The sequence below is a fragment of the Aedes albopictus genome, chromosome 3 (assembly GCF_035046485.1).
Source record: "Aedes albopictus strain Foshan chromosome 3, AalbF5, whole genome shotgun sequence".
Taxonomy (NCBI): Eukaryota; Metazoa; Arthropoda; class Insecta; order Diptera; family Culicidae; genus Aedes; species Aedes albopictus.
In genome coordinates, this window is record NC_085138.1 from 140419646 (window position 1) to 140442357 (window position 22712).

Genomic DNA, 22712 nt, shown 5'->3' on the forward strand with positions numbered 1-22712 from the left:
CCGGAAATATAGCTGACAGAGAATGTTTCAGCCTAAGGATTGAACTGTCGGAAGCCAAATCTGTTAATTGGAAAGTTTGTCACTTTGATGGAAGTTTTAATTGCGTTGCAACTTATAAGTTAGGTTAGGGAATCTTGTTATTCGAACATTCTTGAATCAATATTTGTAATATGGCTTTCTTGGTATTTCATAGCGTCAAACCTGTATGTTTCATTCACTCGTTCTGTACTTTTTTTATCTGTATTAACGAGATGTTTAGCCCTAGGCTAATTCATCTCGTTCTGAACTGTCATCTAGCTCTAAGAGCAACCGCTTTTTGACCAGATCTGGAACCTGGCTTGTGCCATGTCAAACTACATGATTCGGCGAAACAAGATTATAGGTAGAACATGTTTCTAGAGATGTTGGATACACTGGTTACTTCTCCGGATATTCGGAAACCTGATGACCCTAGGAAAGTGGTTACTTTTGAACCGATTCTGGAACCTTGAAATTTTGTGCAAGTTAGAAGGGTTAATATTACAGGAAGAATCAATAAATAAGAGATGGCAAAACAAACCACTAAAATGTAATAATATGCGTTGAAAGGCAAATCGCATAGTTTTTATCCCGGCAAGGACTCATTCCATTCATTTTTCCCTCCATCAGCGTGGTTAACAGCGCTGATGAAACTTGCAGAATATGTGCGCTGTGGAAAATGAACAACAAATTCCATCGCTGATGGATGTGAAAAGAACGTTCAGGCTCACCTGGTTCCATAACCACATACGCAACGCCCACCGCGGTGGTACGGAGCTTTTTGAGATGACTAGGGTGTGGAACCATTTGAGCAGGGTAGCAGGTTGAGAATAGGAAAAGGACTTATAAATTGGGGCATAAATCTAACCCGATAAAACCCTAAAAGTATGCAATGCATGGTCCTTGTAATTTTATGTAGTTTCAACTGCAGTGCTCAACATCTCTCAAATTTAATTTTCTAAAACAAATCCAATAAAGAGTGCTCACTATTTGTAGCATAACCAAACGTTAAAATAGTGTAGAAGTTAAATTATACACAGATAAAGATTTCTGATAAAATAATTGAAATTTTCATTCAATACCCAACAAACAACAAAACAAAACAAAATCTCTTAACCTACTCACCGTACGTAAAATTTTCAAAAATATTTAACAATATGTGGGTTTTATGAGGTTATTCTGTGCAATATCAAAGTTACATCGAAAAGATAATGTGTCTCACGGTGTCAAAATCTCGATTATTATCGAGCTTTCATGTACCTCGCATTTTTCTTTGAAAATGACTAGTATTTGGGGTATATATTCATAATCGGAAGACTAGAAAATATTTCATCGGCGAAAATTTGTCCATACATTTTGTATGGGACGTATTTTGAAATAAAACAATAAGGGGACTCACTAAACAGTTTAAAGTGCAGCGTAAGCCATGATTTTCTGATTATTTGAAATGTTTCATGAAATTGCGAATGAAATAATCAAAGTTTGCCTTGATGATCACGACGTTTAATCAGAATAAACTTTAATAAGCAGTTTACGCTGTTAAGGGAATCCCCCTATTATCTCTTGAATTTTTGTATAGAAAATAGCCAAAAACTTGGCTAAATTAAAATTATCTCCGATGAAATATTTTCAAACTTTCCATTCATACTATTTGGCCAAAATTAATACAGAATGTCATATAAAGAAAACTTCGGCTCTCGGCTACATGAAAAATGATAAGCCACCCAAAAAGTCAATTTTATTCGATCTATTAATTGCAATTGAGAATTGCATACAAAAGACTGAAATACAAAAGGCTGAAATTACATTTCACATTACTATTTCTCAAACGCCATCTATTCAAAAAAGATTTTCCAAAACAATCCCGGTAGAAATTCCAGAAGGAATCCCGGCAGGATTTACTGAAGGAATTCCGGGTGGCATATCTGGCAGAATCCTGAGTGGAATCACAGCTGAAAGCTTGGTAGGAATCCCTGAAATAATCACAGAAGAAATCCCGGGAGGAGTTGCTGTATAAATCCCGAGATGAATGCCTGAAACACTCCCGAGAAGCCAGCAAGGATCCCAGCATGTACACCTGAAAGAATTCTAGGATGCTCTGAATATACTTCGACAGAACACTTTGAAAGTATTCTAGCATGAATTTGTGAAGAAATTTCAGCAGAAATCCATGAAAAAATGGTGGCCAGAATTTCTGAAAGAATCCTTTCAGGATTTTCTAAAGCAATTCTGGCAGAAATCCCTGAAGTTATTTCTAAAGGAATCCCGTAAAAAATATCTGATGGAATCCTTGGAGGGATCGTGACAGGAATACCGGTTGGAAGCTGAGCAGGGATTCCTGCAAGAATCATAAAAGATGTCTCTATGATCTAGGATTGCCTGAAAAAAAAATCTCGGTAGAAATCTATATTTTTCATAGTTTTTTTTTGGGAGGAATCCCTTAAGGAATCACAGCAAGAATCCCGGAAGGAATTTTTGAAGGAATGGCAGCACGAAGGAATGCAAAAAAGTATAACTAAAAGAATTCCTTCAGGTTTTCTAAAGCAACCCCTGCAAAAATCTCTGAAGAGAACCCTGGTGCAATCCGTACAGCAATTCCGAAGCAAATCTGAAGGAATCCCGAGAGGAAACCTGGGAAGATTTTCGAAAGGAATACCTGAAAAAATTCCGGAAAATAATTCCTAATTGTATCTCGAAAAACCTCATCTCATCTAATCTCTTCTCAAATCTTCACCCTACTCTCTAGCCTCTACCTTACTGTTGTTTCTGCCCTCTATCCCAACCCTCTATTCTACGCTCTATCAAAATCTTCAATCTTATCATCTGCCCTATCCTCTACCATAACCACTGCCTCAAACTTTACCTTACCCTCTACTCTAACCCTTCACTATACTCTCTATATTATGTTTAATCGTACCGTAACCCCTACTCTCTACCCTAACTCTGAACCTACTCTCAACCCTACTCACCATCCCTACTCACCATCTTGCCTATCGTCTACCCTATCTCCTACCCTAACCATCTTCTCCACCCCTTTTACTCTATCCTTCACCCAAACCCTCCAACCGACCGGCTGATCCACCGTTTACCCTACCCGCTTCCCTACCATCGACCCTGACCCTCTACGATAGATACCCATCTTGGATATGGTCCGTTATCTTGGATTTCAAAATGGCGTCAAATATCGATAATTGATTTCTACTCATCAAGCCCGATCGGTAGATACCCATGTTGCATAGTATTATAGCTCAAGCAACCATTCCGTGGTCGCCATCTTGGATTACAAAATGGTGTCGGATATTCATTTTTGAGTTCTATTTATGAAGCCCGATCGACAGATATCTATATTGCATGGTATTATAGCTCAAACTAGCTTTCCGTGGCCGCCATCTTGAATGTGGTTCGCCATATTGTATTTCAAAGTGGCGTTAAATATCCATTTTTGACTTCTACTCACCAAGTCCGATCGATAGAAACCCATATTGCCATATATTATAGCTCAAACTACCATTCCGTGGCCGCCATCTTGGACATGGTCCGCCATCTTGGATTTCAAAATGGCGTCGGATATTCATTTTTGAGTTCTATTCATAAAGCCCGATCGATAGATACCCATATTGCATAGTATCCGAACCAGCATTGCCGTTAAATAGCATACCTTCTGAAGTTTGGCCGCCATCTTGGAACCTAAGCCGCCATCTTGAATTCCAATACCCCTACTACCACCACGACATCCTTGGGAATGTGTATGCCATATTTGATTGGAATTTCTTGACGCATTCCAGAGTTATGCCGGAACATACATACATATGTACATACGTATATACATACCTATGTACATATAAACATACAATTAGACAAACATACAAGCACATAAACATTAAAAGCCAATAAACATACAATCATTCGACTTATGTATGTATTGATTAACAACTCTGCCGAAGAAATGAACTATAAATTATTAACCATTGTCAAGATTCCAGGAAAATATTTTTATTTCCGGATTGAAAATGAAGCTCATAGATCATGACAATAAGGAATCTTTGCAGTATCATTTACGCCACCTATTGAACCAGTCACAAACTATATTATCCACTATGAGCAAGGTATGGATGTGGAGAACATCTTCTCTGAAGAAAGTATTTTAAAATTTTGCATAATTCTGAAGATATTCCCATCAAAAGGGCTGTCCTATTTATAGGAAGCTGGGCGTTTGTAATGGTTGTAATTGCAAATTACATATGGGAAACCGCGACATTTCCGGCCGACTGGATGCAAGGCGTCTCAATAAAGTACCCAAAAAGGGTACCTGACTGCATGCGATAACACTAGTTTACAAAATAAAATGAAAGTCGTGAACTTCTGTCAACGACCACTATTTTTGAAGCATAATTTTGCGCTGATTTCGAAACCGTGCTTCAAAATTTTTTAAGTAGAACTGTTTTTGAGTTTTTGCTCAATATCGAGTTTTACAAATTCAAAAAATATAGAATTGAATAAAATTCAAATATCTTTCGTTTTGTTCAACAAATTTTAAATCTCTTTCCATTAATTAAAAGCTGAATATCCATTCGATCATCTTAATGCAGGTTTTGCGTCAGATTGATGAAATTCAAGATATTGGCGAATTTTGGGAACGATCTCCTTAAATTTTAGCAAAATTTATGAAGAAATGTATTTTTCTCAATAAGAAAAAACAATTTAAAAGTTCTTTCTCAGCGTTTTTTTGACATATCATATGTAGGCGAGTTATAGTAAAAATTTAGCTCAATTGGAATTGATTACAGAGAATGAGACGTATAAAGTGAGCGACTTTGCTTAACAATAGAACAAAAATCGATTTCAAATCATCAACCTTGTATGGAAAGTGGAAAAAAATTCCGCTCTACTGTATTTTTTTCCTTCGCGTTTTCGAACTCAGGGCATGATTCTACACCAAAAATGATTATCAGCTTACCGAGTTCAAAAATGCTGTTACTGTTTATCGTTCTCAAAGTCCTCTGCAAAGTGATCCTTAACCGGATATAGGAGAAGATTGACGCAACTCCCCGACGGCAGCAAGCAGGATTCCGTGCCGGACGATCCTGTGTGGACCATATTGTAACGCTCCGTATAATTCTATAGCGAATCAATGAATTCCAAGAGTCTCTCTACGTGGTGTTCATTGATTACGAAAAAGCTTTCGACCGTCTCAATCATGAAAATATGTGGGGAGCCCTCAGGAGCAATAGTGTCCCTAAGCAAATCATCGGCCTCATTGAAGCACAGTACAGGGCATTTTCGTGCAGAATACTACACAACGGTATCATGTCCGATCTCATCCGGGTCGTTGCTGGAGTGAGGCAAGGATGTATACTATCACCGCTACTGTTCCTCATCGTAATCGACGAGATCCTGGTAGGTGCTATTGATCGTGATCCATATTGTAGGTTGCTGTGGCAGCCCATGATCATGGAGCACTTAAATGACTTCGAACTGGCTGATGACGTTGCTCCCCTAGCTCAATGGCGTTCTGATATGCAGAGTAAGCACGATGATCTTGCCGATCGCTCCTCGGCGGTAGGTCTTACCATCAACGTCAATAAGACCAAATCGTTGGATGTAAACACGGTCAACCCTTCCAGCTTACGATAGCTGAGGAAGCAGTAGAGAATGTTGAAAGCTTCCAATATTTTGGCAGTCAATGGCGGCACCAAGATCGGCATAGGTGCACGGATCAAGAAGGCTAGGGCTGCCTTTGCGAGTTTGAGAAATGTATGGATAAACAATCAGATTAGTCGACGCACCAAAAATCGAATTTTCAACTCATACGTGAAATCTGTGCTTCAGTACGCCAGTGAAACTTGGTGTGTATCAGTGGAGAACACTCAACTTCTGCAGATCTTTGTAGATGCCTGCGGTTATAATTCGTACATGGTGGCCTCTTAATTGGATCTCTGACGTGGAGCTCCATCGTCGATGTCATCAAAAGCCAAAAGAAATTCGGAAGCGTAAGTGAAGGTGGGTCGGCAGGGGCGGAAACGAAATTTGTAAGCAAGCGTAAGATTGAAACTCTCCAGAACACCGCAGCACAGGTAGGCTCATGGCAGTGCAGCCTCAACAAAGAATCAAAGGAAGTCGACAGAAATTTGCCCTGGCCAAAGGGTTAGGCGATGATGGTTGAAAATCGCCCAGGATGGAGATCTTTAAATTTGGCCCTCTGCACTACCAAGTGTCCCCAGGACTACTAGTAGTAAGTGTTAAACAAATTTAAACATGTCTATTTCTATCATTGCCCTAGCGGTAGACATAAAGTGGCAAAGGACTATCCATTATATTATTGTGTAATGGCTTATTTATTGTTAGTCAACTTAATTTATTGCTGTGAAGCAATTATGATGTGCAATAGTTACCATTAAAGCAACATTTATTTTTTTTTGCGTTAAGTACACACTTTTCCACTTCAGAATGCACTTTAAGTCAGTTTGTTCCTACCAGATGACCGTTACCACACCGGGCACAACAGTATCGAGTGAAATAAACACACCATGACAGTGTGTCACCCGGAATTATGGTCGGTTGTACGTACGGTTAATGCTGTTCGGTGGGTGGAACCCCAGTTTACATACCATACCGACCCCGACCCGACGCAACCACTGACTGAAGATACTACCGACAGACAGCTACAATACAACATTTCGTTCCGGACTAATAGGTTCAATCTCGTGTTGTTTGCTTGCGGGCCGGCCCCCTCCTCACACCACAAACAAACATTGTAAAGTTGGAGCGGAACCCATTGCGGCGAAGTATTTTTTCACCATCTGTTGCAAAAGTGTTTACAATGGGCGCATCCTGTCAGGCATTGTGGTCCTCCGAGGGAGGCTCATCCTCCCGGAAGGGTTGGAGTGGTTCGGAATGCACCGATTGAAAATCTCCGACAATGGGTTTGCACTGAAACAAATGAGGTGTCTTGCCACATGTAGTTGTAAAATTACTTGTTGTAAATCTAAAACTTGTTTTGATTAAAATTATATGGCGTATATCTAAATAGCAATTAGTAAACCCTGAAAAATCCAAATCCAAATGGAAATGAATGTCGTTTATGCTATTTCTCATCATGCACGTCCCGTCTTTTTCTCCCCTAGTTGCCTTAGTTTTAGATAGTAGAAAATCGTTTGCACAAGGCGCTCAGTGAAGTGGTGATTTTATCTTAATTATATTTTATCTGTACACAAGCTCGCCTTGACGCTTCCTGCTGGCTGGTGTTGTCCCAACTGTATTCCATCGCGCATCGGGTTGTGTCCTTGTGCCAATATTATGCAATTCAGTGTAATTAAATGTTTTCCACTTCGGAGAGTAGGCACTTACCGACCGACGACGTCCTCTGATGGCACTCCTCTTTGTCTCGGTAGCTAGCAGCGAGCAGCGCCATTGTCGCCCTGGCTCGACACCATTGAAACGAGGGGGAGTACCATCAGTCTTGCCCGGCGAGCGGAGTGTCACCGTTCAGTGCATCCTCCTTAACCCCAACCCTGTTCTTTTGGTACTTCGTGTCGTGTGGTACTTACCATTTTGTTCTTATTACAGCCTTTTGAGTAGTTTTGAGGAAAACTTTGTCAGATAAGCACCGTCTACGCTGATCAATTCATTTTCCACTTTGTGCGAGCTACATAGCTACTGTTGCCATCTGGAAAAGAGGAAGGAGAAATTTTATCTGTGAGGAAACCAAATAATTTTGGATTTGAATTTTTGCATTAGGGTCTGGGACCATTTGGGCAGGAGCACCCATTTTGGGCACTTGCTGCTATAACTCAGTCAATTTTAAACCGATTGACTTGATTATTGAGAAACGATCAGATAGGCACAGTATCTAGCCATTTCCAAAAATCCAAATCGAAATGGTCCCAGACCCTACATACTCTTCTTACTTTTTGACGTGAATCTTTATTCCCAAGATGATTCGCCTGTGTAGGGAAGGAGGATTTCGATAAAATTTGAGATACGACTACACCAAAACCTCCATTTATGTAGAATCCATTTAGATATATTTTATTAAGGTCCGTCCATTCAGGTGACGTTACCTAAATGGAATTTGATTATGTTCAGAGCAGTTGGAGTACTAAAGACTCCCTAGAGTTTAGGTCATCTTATCTACTAGCGTAATGCAATGGTGCTCAGGCTGGACGATACCGCGGGCCTTGCCGCGGGCCAAATTTGCAATTCGGGATCGACCTGCGGGCCGCATAAAACATCGATGCACAAAAACAACAGAAAGAACAATTCTAAAGCATATTTATTAAAAATCTGAACTGTTCAGAACTTGTGTAAGGGTCAAACTTTATAATCTATTGCCCTTCGTTGAGTTCAATTTAGATTCATAAGTTTCATAAGAAAAACGTTTAAGCTTCAAATTGAAATTCAAACAAACAATTTAGAAGTTGCCCCTAGAATTGTCTTGAAGCCACTTCAAGAACTTGTCAAGCAGCTTTTACAAGAATTTCTTTTCAATCGCTCCAAAAGGTTTGCTGGATTTTCTCCTGAAATTTCTTGTGGAGTTGCTCCAAAAGGTTTTCGAGAAATTTCTCGAAGTTTCTTTTAGTTTTTCAAGAATTCTCTTGGAACACCTCCAAGAACTCCTCTTAGATTTGCCTTTGGAACTGCCCTGAATTTACTTCAGGAATCCCTCATTAATCGTTTCCAAGAATTTCTCGTAGAATAGCTTCCGGATTTATCCGAAAATTTTCCAGTAGTTTCTTGAAGATTTTAGTAAATTCTGTTCATAAGGCTCTTCTAAAGTTGATGAAATACTTCACCATTATTTTTTTTCAAAAATTAGAATTTTAACAATTGTTTCCGGAAGTTTCTTCAACATTATCTTCTAAAGTTGCTGCATAAATTGCTTCAAATTTATTGTTCAAATTTTCCTCAGGCGTTCTAGACATCTGTTGTGTCTTGATGCAGTTGATCCTGAAATCTTGTTTGTAGTTACTCCTGAAAATTGTCTTTCGTTGCTCGAGGAATTTATTCTAAAGTTGTATAAGAAATTTCTGTTGGAGTGGCACCAGAACATTTTTCTAGGAGATGCTCTTATAATTTCCATGCAGTATCTCCACAACTTTCTCATTGAGTTTGTTCAGGTTAATAATTGTTCAAAAATTTCGATTCGGCTTAAAGTACTCCGCGGGCCGCATCTTAAGGCTTGGAGGGCCACAGGATGAGCACCACTGGCGTAATGAGTGATCTATTGGAGCATTATGAATGAAATTTATGCTTACACAGCTTCATGCAACTATGTACTGTCAAGTGGTGAGTTCATTGTCTGTTTGAGGATCTCCAAGAACTTTCTTTGGTATACGTCATCGGATCAACTAACGTATTTGGTTGTCTCTAAGAGCTTTTCGACTCTCATAACTGCTGCAAGCAGTTAGCTTCTGATGCTCCCTTAAGCCTCTCCCGGAAACTTTATGAAACGCGCTAAACGCCCTTTGGAAATGCTTTGAAACGCTTTAAAACGCCCCTTAAACCTTTCATGAAATCTTCTTGAAATTCACCTAAGAGCCTCTGAAGCTCCTAAAACTTTTCTGAATCGTCATGAAACGCATTGAAACGCCTCTGAAACCCATATGAAACCTCCGTGAAATTCATGAGTCTCTACCCCCTCCCCCCCTCCCCAATCTCTGAACGCCCTGAAACGCACTGAAATGCTTTGAAACGCCTCAAGAACGTCCATGAAACCTCCATAAAACTCACCCCCTTAAACTCCTTTGATATCTCATAAAACGCCCTGAAACGCATTGAAACGCCTTGAAACGCTATCCCTATGAAATCCCTATGAGTGGAGCCTCGTAGCCGTGCGATTAAGGTAACCACGCTTCTAATCGCACCATGCTACGGGGCGTGGGTTCAATTCCCGGTCCGGATGGTGAAACTTTTCGTTTCTTCTCCGTATCCACTGGTGCATACTCCGCGTGTCCGTTGTCTAGTGTTAAGTTCCGTTCAGTCTGCAGAGCCTCTGGCTAAAGACGGTATCCGTGTCTGGGTTTCATATGTTGAGATTGGGCAAAAAATCGATTTTTTAAATTCTTTTATCTTTGGGCATGGGTTCTTGAGAATGCTTTGTAAATTTTTCATAGAGATCCAAGCATCCAAGCATCCTTACGGGCGCATAGTGTATACTTGAAACTTTAAACGCGATTATCTCGAAATTATGTACGTTTGACAGAAATTGTTATAACTTTGGAAATTAGACTATTCTCCATCTCCATGTCCTCATGCTGATTTTACACATTTAATATTGTACTTTGTAGATATAATGTTTCACAAAATTTGGTGATATAGTACAATTAGTAAAGGGTAGTCCGTGGTAGGTCACCATTCACCGTGCTAGTAGGGACCCATTCACCGTGTATGAGAAATTTTATTCTACTTTGTTTAAAAATGATCAAAACAACCCAGCCAAGGGAATTTTCTTCGTTTAAATTCATTTCAAGTAAAAACTTGCAAGATTTTATTAGAAAAACGAATGTTCAAATTTTCGATTTTTTCTAGATATATGGGGCACGATGGATGGAGACCATTGATTTTTAGGGTATCCATTTACCGTGCCTTTTTGTTTCAATTAAAAAGTACGAGTAATCGTACCTTCTTGTTAACCTTCATCCAGCCAACGTACGTTTTCCACCTTCAGAAAAGCACAAAAATGGTCATAACTTTTTTGTTTTTCGATGGATTTTGATGAAATTTTTACAACTTTCCGAAAAACTCTCCTAGTTTATGATGCCGGGGACATGGGTGCCTGGTCCACATGGTTCTGGAGTTATTCCGGATTGTCTTGGGGTACCAAAATTGGCCACATACATTGCGCAAAGTATATCTCAAGATCCCGATGAGATAGAAGTATAGTGTCTTCGGCGAATTTGTTCAGCAGGTTAAGAACTAACTGGCAACGGCGACTTTGGTTCGTGATTCGACCGCTAGGCGGCGCCAGTGTCAAAAATGTTCAAACCCTCATATCTCAGAAACCTGATAAGATAGAATGATGCTGTCTTCGGCAAAATTCTTCAGCAAGCTCAGAACTATCTGATAGTAAAGTTTTTGGTTTGGGATTTATCCGCTAGGTGGCGCAATGTGTTTGAAAATTTCAAACACGTATATCTCGAAATCCTAATTAGGTACAAGCATGCCGTTTTCAGCAAAGTTGCTCAGCAGGCTGAGAACTATCTGGCAATGGCGTCTTTGGTTCGTGAATTGTCCGCTAGGTGGCGCCAGGGTAAAAAATCTTCAAACTTCTATATCAGCAAGCTAAAAACTGTCTGATAGTTGAGTCTTTGATTCGTGATTTATTCGCTAGGTGGCACCTTGTGTATAATATTTAAACACGTGTATCTCGTTACTGTAATAAGCTAAACGCATCGTGTTTTCTGTAAAATTGTTTGGCAGGTTGATATCTATCCTGCAATAGCGACGCTAGGTGACACAAGCAATCATAACATCCGAACAATTTTATCTCAAAAATCGGAAAACGTCCAGCAAATTGTTCCAAAATTCAAGAGGAAGTAAGACGTATCTGGTGTCCTTGGTTCTGATATTATTCGATAGGTTCCGTCTACTATTAAGAAAATATTTGAATGAACACCCTAATGAACAAGGAGTATTCCATTTTCAGCATAGCTGTTCAACAAGCTAAGAGCCATTTGGAATGATAGTAGACGGTCGAATACAATGGTACAAGAGAGAATACTTTAACACCGTCTTTGACACCCTGCAGACAAATTTTGTCGCCCTACAATATTGCTTCTTTTGCTCCATTTTTTCTTCCGGGAATGTCTCCGGGAGTTTCTATAGGAACTCTTCCGGGAATTTTTCCAGGAATTTCCCCAGGAATTCCACCGGAGAAATTTCAGAAGGGTCCCCGGAGGAATTCCTGAAAGAATTCCCGGAGGATTTTCTGGAAGATTTCCAGAAGAAATTCTCAAAACAATTCATGAAGGATTTCCTGGAGAAATTCCCGGAGACATTCTCGGAGGAATTCCTGGAGAAATTCCCGGACGAATTACAGGATAAATTCCCGGAGGTATTCGTTAAGGAAGTCCTAGAGAAACTACGGAGAAATTCTTGAGGGTTTTGTGAGAAAAAAATCACGGAAGACTTCCTGAAGAGATTCCTGGAGAAATTCTCAGAGGGTTTTCTGAAAAACAAAACACGGAAGACTTTCTGGAGAAATTCACAGTGGATTTTTTTTAAGAAAAAAAACATAAGTTTTCCTGAAGAAATTCCCGGAGGAATTCCTAGAAAAAATTCTGGAAGATTTCCCGGACAATTTCTTGAAGAAATTTCCGAAGCAATTCCTGGCGGATTTCCTGAAGAAGTTCTTGAAGGAATTCCCGGAGACATTCCTGGAGAAACTCCTAGAAAAAATCTCGGAGAAATCCAGCTTAGAAAAATTCTTGAAAGAATTCCTAAGAAAAATCCCGGAGCAATTCATGGAGTAATTCCCGGAGGAACTCATGGAGGTATTCCTGGGAAATCTCTCTGTGGAATTGGTGAAATTTGTGAAATTGAAGGGAAATTGTCATATCATTCAATCATAATATGGAAATAATGAAAAAATATTCGAATACACACGGTGAATGGCGCCTTGACGGTATATAATCCTTTAAATTCTTACATTTTTTCCTTATTTTCACGTTTTAAAATATACGGTTCATCACATAAGGGGCCGTTCATAAACCACGTAGATTTTTTGGGGGGAGGGAGGTCTGGCTATCGTCTATGCTCCATACAAATTTCCACTTTTTTGTATGGACAAAAGTCTACGAGGGGAAGGGGGTCTGAGATAGCTGAAATTTAGTCTACTAAGCCATGAACAGCCCCTTAGATGTCTAGGGCTCGCCAATTGTTGAACAGTTAGTACCAGAATTTTCCTTTTCATTTGCTTTCCGTGTATGCACGGTAGTAGAAAAATATCCAGTAATCGTCTAGATCCAGTAATTTTTTACACTTTCCATTGAATCCCCTTAAACTCCATTTTCTAAGAAAAATAAAAACATTTGTACCAGAAGTAGGGAACCCAACTGTTAACTTAAGCAAGTTCATCCTATTGATAGATTTGTCATTATTATAGAGACTTTCAGCCCTTCGCAGTTCATCCTAATGTTGACCGATTCTTGCTAGTTGTTGATCGGTTCACACACTCAAAACAGATTTGCGGGCTCGGCAAAAACGCGCACAGCCATCTGCTCAGTACAACTATCAGCTGATATCCCAGCAAAAAGTGACATTTGTTAGCTGACTCTCAGCAAAACGATTGCCGAAGCTCAGCAATGAACTGTCAAAATTGCTGAGATCTCAGCAAAATTGTTGTTTGCTGATTACTCGGCTGTGCAAATCTCGGCAAAAGAATGGAAAAATGCTGATATCCCGGCAATCTGAATTAAGCACACTGGTAGTTGAAATTTTAATTAATTTATCACAAATATGTTAGACTTTTATTTTTAAATTTCATGGGAGTTTAAGAGGGGCTCCCGGAGGGTTCATGGGGCTTCCTAGGAGGTTTCAGAAATGTTTCAGAGGTGTACCAAGGGTTTTCAGGGATTTCAAGAGGGTTCCGCGGAAGGAATTCTCTTTGAGTTGAGAGGACATGTAGGGAGCATTCAAGGAAGTTTTCAGAGGTGTTTCAAGGCGTTTCAAGACGATTCAGGGGGCTTTAGGGGATTTTAGCAAGCTTTTAAGGGGATCTCAAGGGGGTTTCAGAGGAACATCAAGGCATTTCAAAGAGTTTCGGGTGGTTCAGGGGATTCTCAAGGGGATTCCAGGGTTGTTTTAGGGGTGTTGAAAAGCTTTCTAAGACGTTTCAGGAGTTTGAAAGCATTGCATGGCGTTTGAGGGAATTGGACGTGGTTTCAGCATTTCAGAGGCGTATGGTAGTAGTTTGCGGAAGTTTCAGAAAGCTTTCAATTTGGTTTCAGGGATGTTCGAGCGGGTTCAAAGCGTTTCAAGACGATTCAGGAAGTTAGGTGGCTTTCAATGTAGTTTTGGAAGGAGTTCCATGAGTTCCAAGGCGTTTCAAGTAGTTTCAGGTGGTTTAAAGAGGTTTCGGAACGTGCCTAAAATCTTATGAAAACTCCTGAAACCCGTGAAGCCCCCTGACATAGCCTTAAAACACCCTGGTAAACCCCGAAAACCAACTGGAACTTATCTGAATGCTCCTGAAACGTTTCTTACATCTCCAGATGCCCCTAGCACGCCCCCGCAGCTTTTTGAAACGCCATTGAACCCCCCTGAAACCTCCCAGAACGCCTTTGAGACCACCAGACATCTTCTGTAATACCCACTCATGGACATCCCTTCGAACACCCCTGGAACCACTTTAGACGAGATCTCTGCAAATCTTTGGAACAGCTCTGAAATCTCCTGAAATACACTGAAACGCTTCTACAAACCCTTAAAACCTCCTAAAACACCCTGCAATTCTTCTGAGAGCGCTTGAAATTCTTTGAAACGTCCCTTACCGTTTTTAACCTTCCTGAAATCCCCTGGAACGCACTAAAACCCTGAAACATCTCTAGAGCGGTCCCGAAGTTCTCAGGAAAACCCCTGGAACACCCTGAAACATCTTAGAAGACTCTATAAACCCTTGAAATCCCCTGAAACGCCTCTGAAACCCCTATGAAAACACATAAAACGTCCCTGAAGCGCCTTTGAAATCTCAAGGAACACCCCTCTGTAGCGCCCATGAAATCTCCTGAAACCCTCTCAAACATAATGGATTGTCCCTGAAACCCCTTTAAAATGTCTGAAACGCAAGTAAAATTAGCTGGAACGCACCTTAATCCCCATGGAATGCCCCTGAAACCCCTTGGAAACCATCGGAATGTCCCTATTGAAACATCCTGGAACACCTCTGAAAGCTTTGGAACATCACAGAAATCTTCTAGAAAATCCTTGAAATCTCTTTAAAATCCTGGAACGCCCCTTAAATCCTCTACAACGCACCTGAAACACCCTGAAACCCATTAAAAACCGCTGGAACTTCCTTAAAACCCCCTGGAATGCTCCTAAAACCTCTTGCAACCCCATGAAGCTTTCTAGAACGCACTTGTAGACCCATGCAACGCCCCTGAAACGCCCGGGAACAGCCCTGAAAGGCTGTCCTTAAACGTCCCAGAAGCCGGGGCCCGTGGCGTATTGGCTGCATGTTCACTTTATAAGTGGATGGTCATGGGTTCGATCCCAACCCCGGCATTTGCAATTTTTCGTCAGTTGCTCTTTCCCCCGAGAGCGGCTGACCCTCTTCTGAGCATATGCTGTAACGGACCCGGAAACTTGGATATCGGCTACACGGCAACTCATAATGGACCCCAATCGGACTGGAGAAGGAACAAGAGCCACACATCGACATCTTCGTGCTCATCATTCTACCATGTACAGGGTAGAAAAGTGACAGTAGCGCAAAAGGTAATCAGTGGTATGGTAGAATTCTAACTAGAATACATTTAGGCGCTGTACAAAAGGTGTAAGTGCAGCCGCCAATTGGAATCGCTCACGCAGTGCCCTAGTGGACAAAAAGAGCTGTAAATTAGGTTAAGTGTTTGAAGAATAATAAAAAAACGCCCAGAAATCCGCAGGAACTCCTCTGAAACATGTAAATTCTTGAAACCCATGAAGCGCCTCTGAAAGCCCTTGAAAATCCCAGAAGTGCTCAAAAAATCCGATGCAACGCCCCTGCAACCCTCTGGGACGCACTTGAAAACCTATGGAATAACCCTGGAATACCCCTGAAACTATTAAAATGCCCCTGAATCCCCTTAACACTCTTGAACATCCTTGGAACATCCTGGAACTTGAAAACTGCTGAGATCATTTAGAATATTCCTGGAACTGGAGGCGTTCCAAATCGAAATCGAAAAAAAAGTCTGCTAATCATGCTTATAGTTTAAGATAATGCCAGTGTTCAGCAATGATGCGAAGATAAACGGGTAGACAGATCGAAAAGATTGTGTAAATTTCTGTGACATATAATGCACATGATTGGAGCGTGAGATTTCATAGAAGGATACATGACATGTTATGTAAATCTCATGAAAAGTCATGTAAACTTCCATTATATGTCATGTAATTCAGCATGACTCAGAGTTTTTACATGACATATAACACAAATTTACATGATATATCATGTAAATCATAACAACTGAAAGTTTACATGACTAAAATGAAGTTTACATGACGTGTAAACTTCATTATTTTTATCTGTGTAAAGTTCTTGAACTTCATTTATGGTGAATATATGACGAAGCCACACCTCGAATTTTCAAGAGCACAAATCTGAAGAACCGAATGTCGGTTTGAGCTGAAAAGTTGATCGATTGGTTACCCGCTGGTGGTGACCAATCGATCAACTTTTCAGTGCAAACCGACATTCGGTTCTCAAGATTTGTGCTCTTGAAAATTCGAGCTGTGGCTTTGTCGTATCTTCACCTTATATTTCTGGTTTGCCAGCAATGCTTGTTTCGTCACAGCTTTTTTTTAATTTAACTTTAAAAATTGTGTTCGCTAGAAAATCGGAGGGCCAAGACGACGTGGAGCATGGCGGATAATGTGGGCTTTCCAGGTTTATAGCGATTTGGCGAGTGTAGTACATTTCCTAGGTACATTACGATTTCATTTCGATGTAATTTCCATTGCATTTCCTGATCATTTTCATTTAATTTTCATTTCATATTCAATTCATTTATATATTATTCCATTTCATTTCCATTTTATTTCAATTTGATTTGCTTTCCTTTGATTTGCTTTGCTTTGCTTTGCTTTGCTTTGCTTTGCTTTGCTTTGCTTTGCTTTGCTTTGCTTTGCTTTGCTTTGCTTTGCTTTGCTTTGCTTTGCTTTGCTTTGCTTTGCTTTGCTTTGCTTTGCTTTGCTTTGCTTTGCTTTGCTTTGCTTTGCTTTGCTTTGCTTTGCTTTGCTTTGCTTTGCTTTGCTTTGCTTTGCTTTGCTTTGCTTTGCTTTGCTTTGCTTTGCTTTGCTTTGCTTTGCTTTGCTTTGCTTTGCTTTGCTTTGCTTTGCTTTGCTTTGCTTTGCTTTGCTTTGCTTTGCTTTGCTTTGCTTTGCTTTGCTTTGCTTTGCTTTGCTTTGCTTTGCTTTGCTTTGCTTTGCTTTGCTTTGCTTTGCTTTGCTTTGCTTTGCTTTGCTTTGCTTTGCTTTGCTTTGCTTTGCTTTGCTTTGCTTTGCTTTGCTTTGATTCTTCATTATTGCTTTCCAGTTTATTTTTTGTCAGAAGCAGACCTAAAATTTTTAAAATTGACGACATATAAATCAATACTCGCCTAATTCCGTTTAATGTCAGTGCACCCTTTGCCTAGGTATCTATCTACATTGGTGACAATTAATACAAGCATTGCTTGGTCGATCCCAAAAAAATATCCATAAATAAACGCTTCAATGCTCTAATGCATTTCCACAATTATGTATTTGCCTCGCCTCACAGCTATCCCTCTCACTGACTGCGCTCAATGTTTCGCTTAGGACAACAAATGCGTGCAATTTTCCACCAACACTTTGGCTCGCGATAACAACCCACCACCCCAACCAACTCAACGGCGCTAAAACGAGCCGATGGATGCGATGGATGACAACCACCAGCCCAAGCAACTCAACGCCACCTCCCACCAGAAACACGAGACTTCTCGCTACTGCTCTGGTGGGGCGTGTGAGATAGATACAGCAAAACAAAGAGAGGAAAACGTTAGAAGAGCGGGTACTAAGCGCTCGCAATTTTCCACGAACTGCTTCACTAACACCAAGACGTACGTGAGCAGCACCAGTCATCAGCTTTCGGTGGATCTCGTGTCGGCAATTTTCCTTGCTTTTGGCTGTTTTACTTGACGGGGATTCTCGAAGACAATTATCGTCTAAAAAGAGTGTGAACGCATACGGAGTGCTTGTAAAGCATTTTGTACAACTTTTGTTTTTTTTTAAATAATTTATTTTTATTTAAAAGTTTGAATTCCTCTTTATATTTCATCAATAATTTGTGGTATGAAATTCTATAATTTCAAGAAAATAAATAATACTTCATACCTCCAAACAACCCGATTCCCTCTGGAAGTTCCCGTCACGTCACGTCGTCGTTTACCATGTGGCTTCCAATATCCACTCATCTGACTGTTGGCATAAATGACGAAGGTGAAAACCGAGTGGATCTGTCTGTCTGTAGGTATACCTACTCCACGTATATACGCATCTGGGATGAAAAATGAGGAATGACGCTGATGAGATCATGCTCCGTTACGCGTGTTGTGCTAACGAGTAGGTAAACAAACCCGAAAATGTGCACAGGAAATGGTGAGTTTTATTTTCTTGAAGATTTTCTTTTAAAATGGGCGAACACTGCAGTGGTTTGGTCATTTCCTCAGAAATGCAATAAAAGGTATAGAAACGCCCCTTACAATTGAATGACGATTCCTAAACACTCCAAGCAAATTCCCTTGGAATTCAGCTTTGCAGTAAATCCACACAGCAAGCAAGAGAATAGACCCAGACCTGAAACCACCAGTGATGTTCCGGAAACAAGTTCCAGGTATACCGCCAGAAATGGTCAGATGTAAAAGTCAACCAAACCCATGAATGAAACCAGTGCTGAAAATGTCGTTTCAACATATCTTTATTCGACCACATGAAGCTCATTTCAGAAGCTGAACCTGAGAATGTGGTAATGAAAAACTTGTGCGGCTAGACCAGTTCTTTAAGAAAGTCACGGAAAAACTGCTTTATAAACATTTAAGGCATATGCCACGAGCTACCTTTGAAAAATGTAAAAAAATGGGTTTTCCGTGACTTTCTTGTTTTTTTTATCTGTATTAACGAGATTTTTAGCCCTAGGCTAGTTCATCTCGGGACCCACGCTTTACTTCCCTTCCGAAGGAAGAACTCACATTTTGCGAGTTTGTCGGGAGTGGGATTCAATCCCAGGTCCTCGGCGTGGTAGTCAAGTGTTCTAACCATCACACCAGGTCCGCTCCACCACCTGACTTTCTTGTAGAATTGGTCTAGTCACAAGTTTTTCATATACCACAATCTCAGGTTCAGCTTCTGAAATGAGCTGTAGGTGGTTAAATTTAGATATGTTGGAATTACATTTCCAGCACTGGATGTGACACAATAAATCACGACTTTTCGATAATCTGAACAATCGTGCGCAAGAAAATAGATGTAGACCACATTTGAGACTACCGGTAGTAATGCCTTTGAAAACTTCTTCAGCAATTATTTATGAGTTTACCTTCTGTATGAACTCTTTCTTCGAGATTTCTTCAGTAATTATTCAAGAAGTTCCTGCACCAGTTTCTTCCAGAATACCTATGACAATTCCGATGTTACTTGCTTCAAAAATTTCTTTGGGATTTTAATCAGCAATTTATTTGAAAATCTCTCAGGTAAATATTATGGAGACCTTTTTGATCATTACTTTGGAAGCTTTTTGGGCAATTTCTTTGAAAATTTCTTCGAAAAAACATCTTTGGTAATAGTTCTAGAATATTTTCGGGCATTTCTTATGAATTTGCTTGGAAATTGCTTCAGCGATTATTTTTTGAATTCTTTCTAAAATTCCTTCAGAAATTCTTTTGACGATTTCTCCAACAATTCCTTTTAGATTTTCACTGATGTGGTCGTTAGGAAATCGTTCGAAAATTCATTGGGAAACTTCTCATGTAATTCTTTTGGTAATTGCTTCTGAAAGTGCTTTGGCATATTCTTTGAGAATTCTTTTGAAAATTTATTTGTGAGCGAAATTTTTTATGAAAGTTTCTTCGGCAACTTCTTTGGAAAATATTTCGCCAATTTATTTTGGGACTGGATTTGGCCAATTTATTTCAAAAACTTTCATAATTTCTTCAGGAATTCCTTTGACAATTCTTATAGTAATTCTTTTGGCAACTCCTTCGGAATTTTCTTAAGTAAAATTATCTGGCAATTTCTAAGGAAGTTACTTTTTTAAGTTTTCCTTCAAGTTTTCCTTTAATTTGAAGAAAAACTTAAAGAAACTTGAGGAAACCGCAAAGGAATTGTCTAAAAATTTCCAAAAGGAAGAAATTTACAAAGAAATATCTGAAAGAATTCCTGCAGAATATACCGAAGGAATTGTGAAATGAATTTCTAAAATAGTTGTCAGAGAAATTTACAAATTAATGATTCAAGGATTTTCCAGAGGAATTGCCGAAAAGCTTGGCATGAAATTTTCCAAGAAGAGTTGAAATAAATTACCAACGATTTTCCAAACAAATTACCGAAGAAATTTTCAAAGGAAGTGCTGAACACCAAAGTAATTAACAAAGGGATGGAAGAAGAAATTATCAATTTTCGGTCACAGAAATTCAAAAAAAAAAAAAGACGAAGGAGTTTCAAATGATTTTCAAAAATATTTCTCAACGTGTATCCGAGAAAATATCAACAGATATTGGCGATCAATTTTCAAAAGGATTACTAAGGAAAAACACAAAGGAAGTATTTAGTATTTTTTACAGGAACATTCGAATCACCTCCCAAATATAAATATTGTCAACAGTAAAATTAGGAAATAAGCATTCTTAAGTGATACGACAATTGAAATGTCTTGGCATTCATACGAATTCATTTTAAGTAACATGGCAAAGGAGGAGATGTGTGAATAAAGGAATCAATTATTTCATGCAAATTTTCCAGCGATTTTGTAAGTTGTGTTTTAAAATAAACAGTATTAGATTCATAAACGTTTTTATACAGCTTCGTTGCTGATCGTTGACAGATTTTGTATCTAATTCTGCTGGAAGAGTCGGTCTTCAATCCCCTCTTGCAATAGCAACAATCGTGTTTTATCGAAAGTTTCAATCGGATTTTTCCTGAAAGTCATTCAATTGTACATGTGGTTAGACTCAGGCAATACAATTTAATAAGTTTGTAAATAATGTCTGATTCGAACCGAAAACACAACTTTCCTATACTATATTTAATTTTGTGAAATTCTTACAATCAGTGATTTGTACTGATTGTGATTCATGCTTCTCACATTTTTTCTGGAAAATTATGTTTGTGCATACGTGCAAGCAATAAAAAAAAGATTTTCGCTTGGAACGTTGTGTTCGGTTCGAAAATAGTGTCCTGTCTTTACCAGTAGTTTTCATGAATATTTCTGGCGTTCGATTTGAATATATTGTATGTTTGTAGTGATTCTTATGCTGATACGATCTATTCAAATCGAACGCCAGTTGCTCTTATGGACCCTTTTATATTTTTAAGCAATACAATAAAGGGATTTTCACGATGAATGTTGAATTCGAACGGAATATATAAGTTTTCTGTAATTTTGGGAAGATTTATCAATTTGAATAGCTCACATGTCACGCACTTAATATTAAACAACTATAAACTTTAATCAAACGAATTCGCTAAATCATTCCCTGTTGTGCATTTGGACGAGTCGGACGTGTGCTCCGTATCTCACCACGCGATAGACCTCGTAGAAGTAGAGTTTTTTCCCCCGCAATTGCGGAAGGTTTTTTATATCGTGCGTTCTCCTGCTTGTGCGAAGTGTAGTGTCGCAAGGTGGCATCCAGCGCAACGCGGAAGCGAGGTGCTTGCATCATCGTACATCAAGGTCAACGAATAATCGCATCCAAAAGTCATCATTATCGCCATCATCAGCCCCTCCGTCAACAAAGAGGACGGCGGCGACGGGTGCGAAGGCAGACGCGACGGACAGCTTTACCATCTGCCTGCCTGTGATAAATATCTACCTGCTCCGGTCAGATAAGTATCACTCTTTCGATACACTCTTTTGTCCGCCCAATTTGTTTTGATCGCTTTTGTCTATTGTATCCCCAGTCCACATTCGACCACGTGCTTTTTTTTTTGACATCCATAACAGTGGTTCCCAAACTACTGTATACGGGTAAGGGTGTACAAACTGTAAATAACAGAACATTTTTTTTTTGTTTTTTTTTTATTAGATATTTTTTCTTTTTTTTCAATACCGTTTTTTTGCATCCTACAGGGTGCGCTAAAATAAACATAAGAATTGAATTCGTATATTATTAGTACAAGTTTATTTTTTTGCTTTATTTTTTTTTCTATATATTATTAATATTGTTTGGTTTACAAACCAAACAGTTGTCGTCCTAAGGAAGAAAGTGCACTGTAAATACTTTAAGGGTTTTCTCTTCCCCTTTTGCACTTTTGAGTTATTTTCCATAAATTTGTTTCCACATGGACGATTCGATTGGAGGCGAAACGCCTCCCAATGATATCATTGCTCGTTCGCGGTTTTATCAGCCATCTTCGCCTGGACCTTGGGTTGTCTATTTCCGGCGCAAATGCAAACCCTTGAATATGCTTTCGATTTCTCGAGAGCTGACGCGTAAGTATCCTGGGACCGTTATTCACCAAGTGAAAGCATCCAAGCTGCGTGTTACCGCACCTAGCTACAAAGCAGCAAATGAAATTGCTCAACACGAAGCGTTTACTGTTGAATACGCGGTCTATGTGCCAGCACGAGAAGTGGAGGTGGAGGGGAAGATCCTCGACGAAATGCTGACATGTGAGGACATCAAGACCGGCTTTGGTCGATTCAAAAATAGGTCAATTCCTGATGTGGCTATCCTAGACTGTAAACGCTTATCTAAGGTTTCCATGGAAGGAAATAAAAAGGTGTACTCGCCTTCAGCGTTTTTTCGAGTGACTTTTCC

General features: G+C 39.6%; 1 protein-coding gene across 2 annotated transcripts in view; it reads right to left on the reverse strand.

Annotated features, from left to right (window-relative positions):
* Positions 1–22712, reverse strand: part of LOC109432419 (WSCD family member AAEL009094) — a 130093-nt gene that overhangs the window by 90449 nt on the left and 16932 nt on the right. For both annotated transcript variants that reach the window (XM_062861105.1, XM_062861103.1), the window contains one exon: positions 7566–7684. The gene's annotated coding sequence lies outside the window, so the exon portion shown is untranslated. The remainder of the gene's footprint in view (positions 1–7565; positions 7685–22712) is intronic.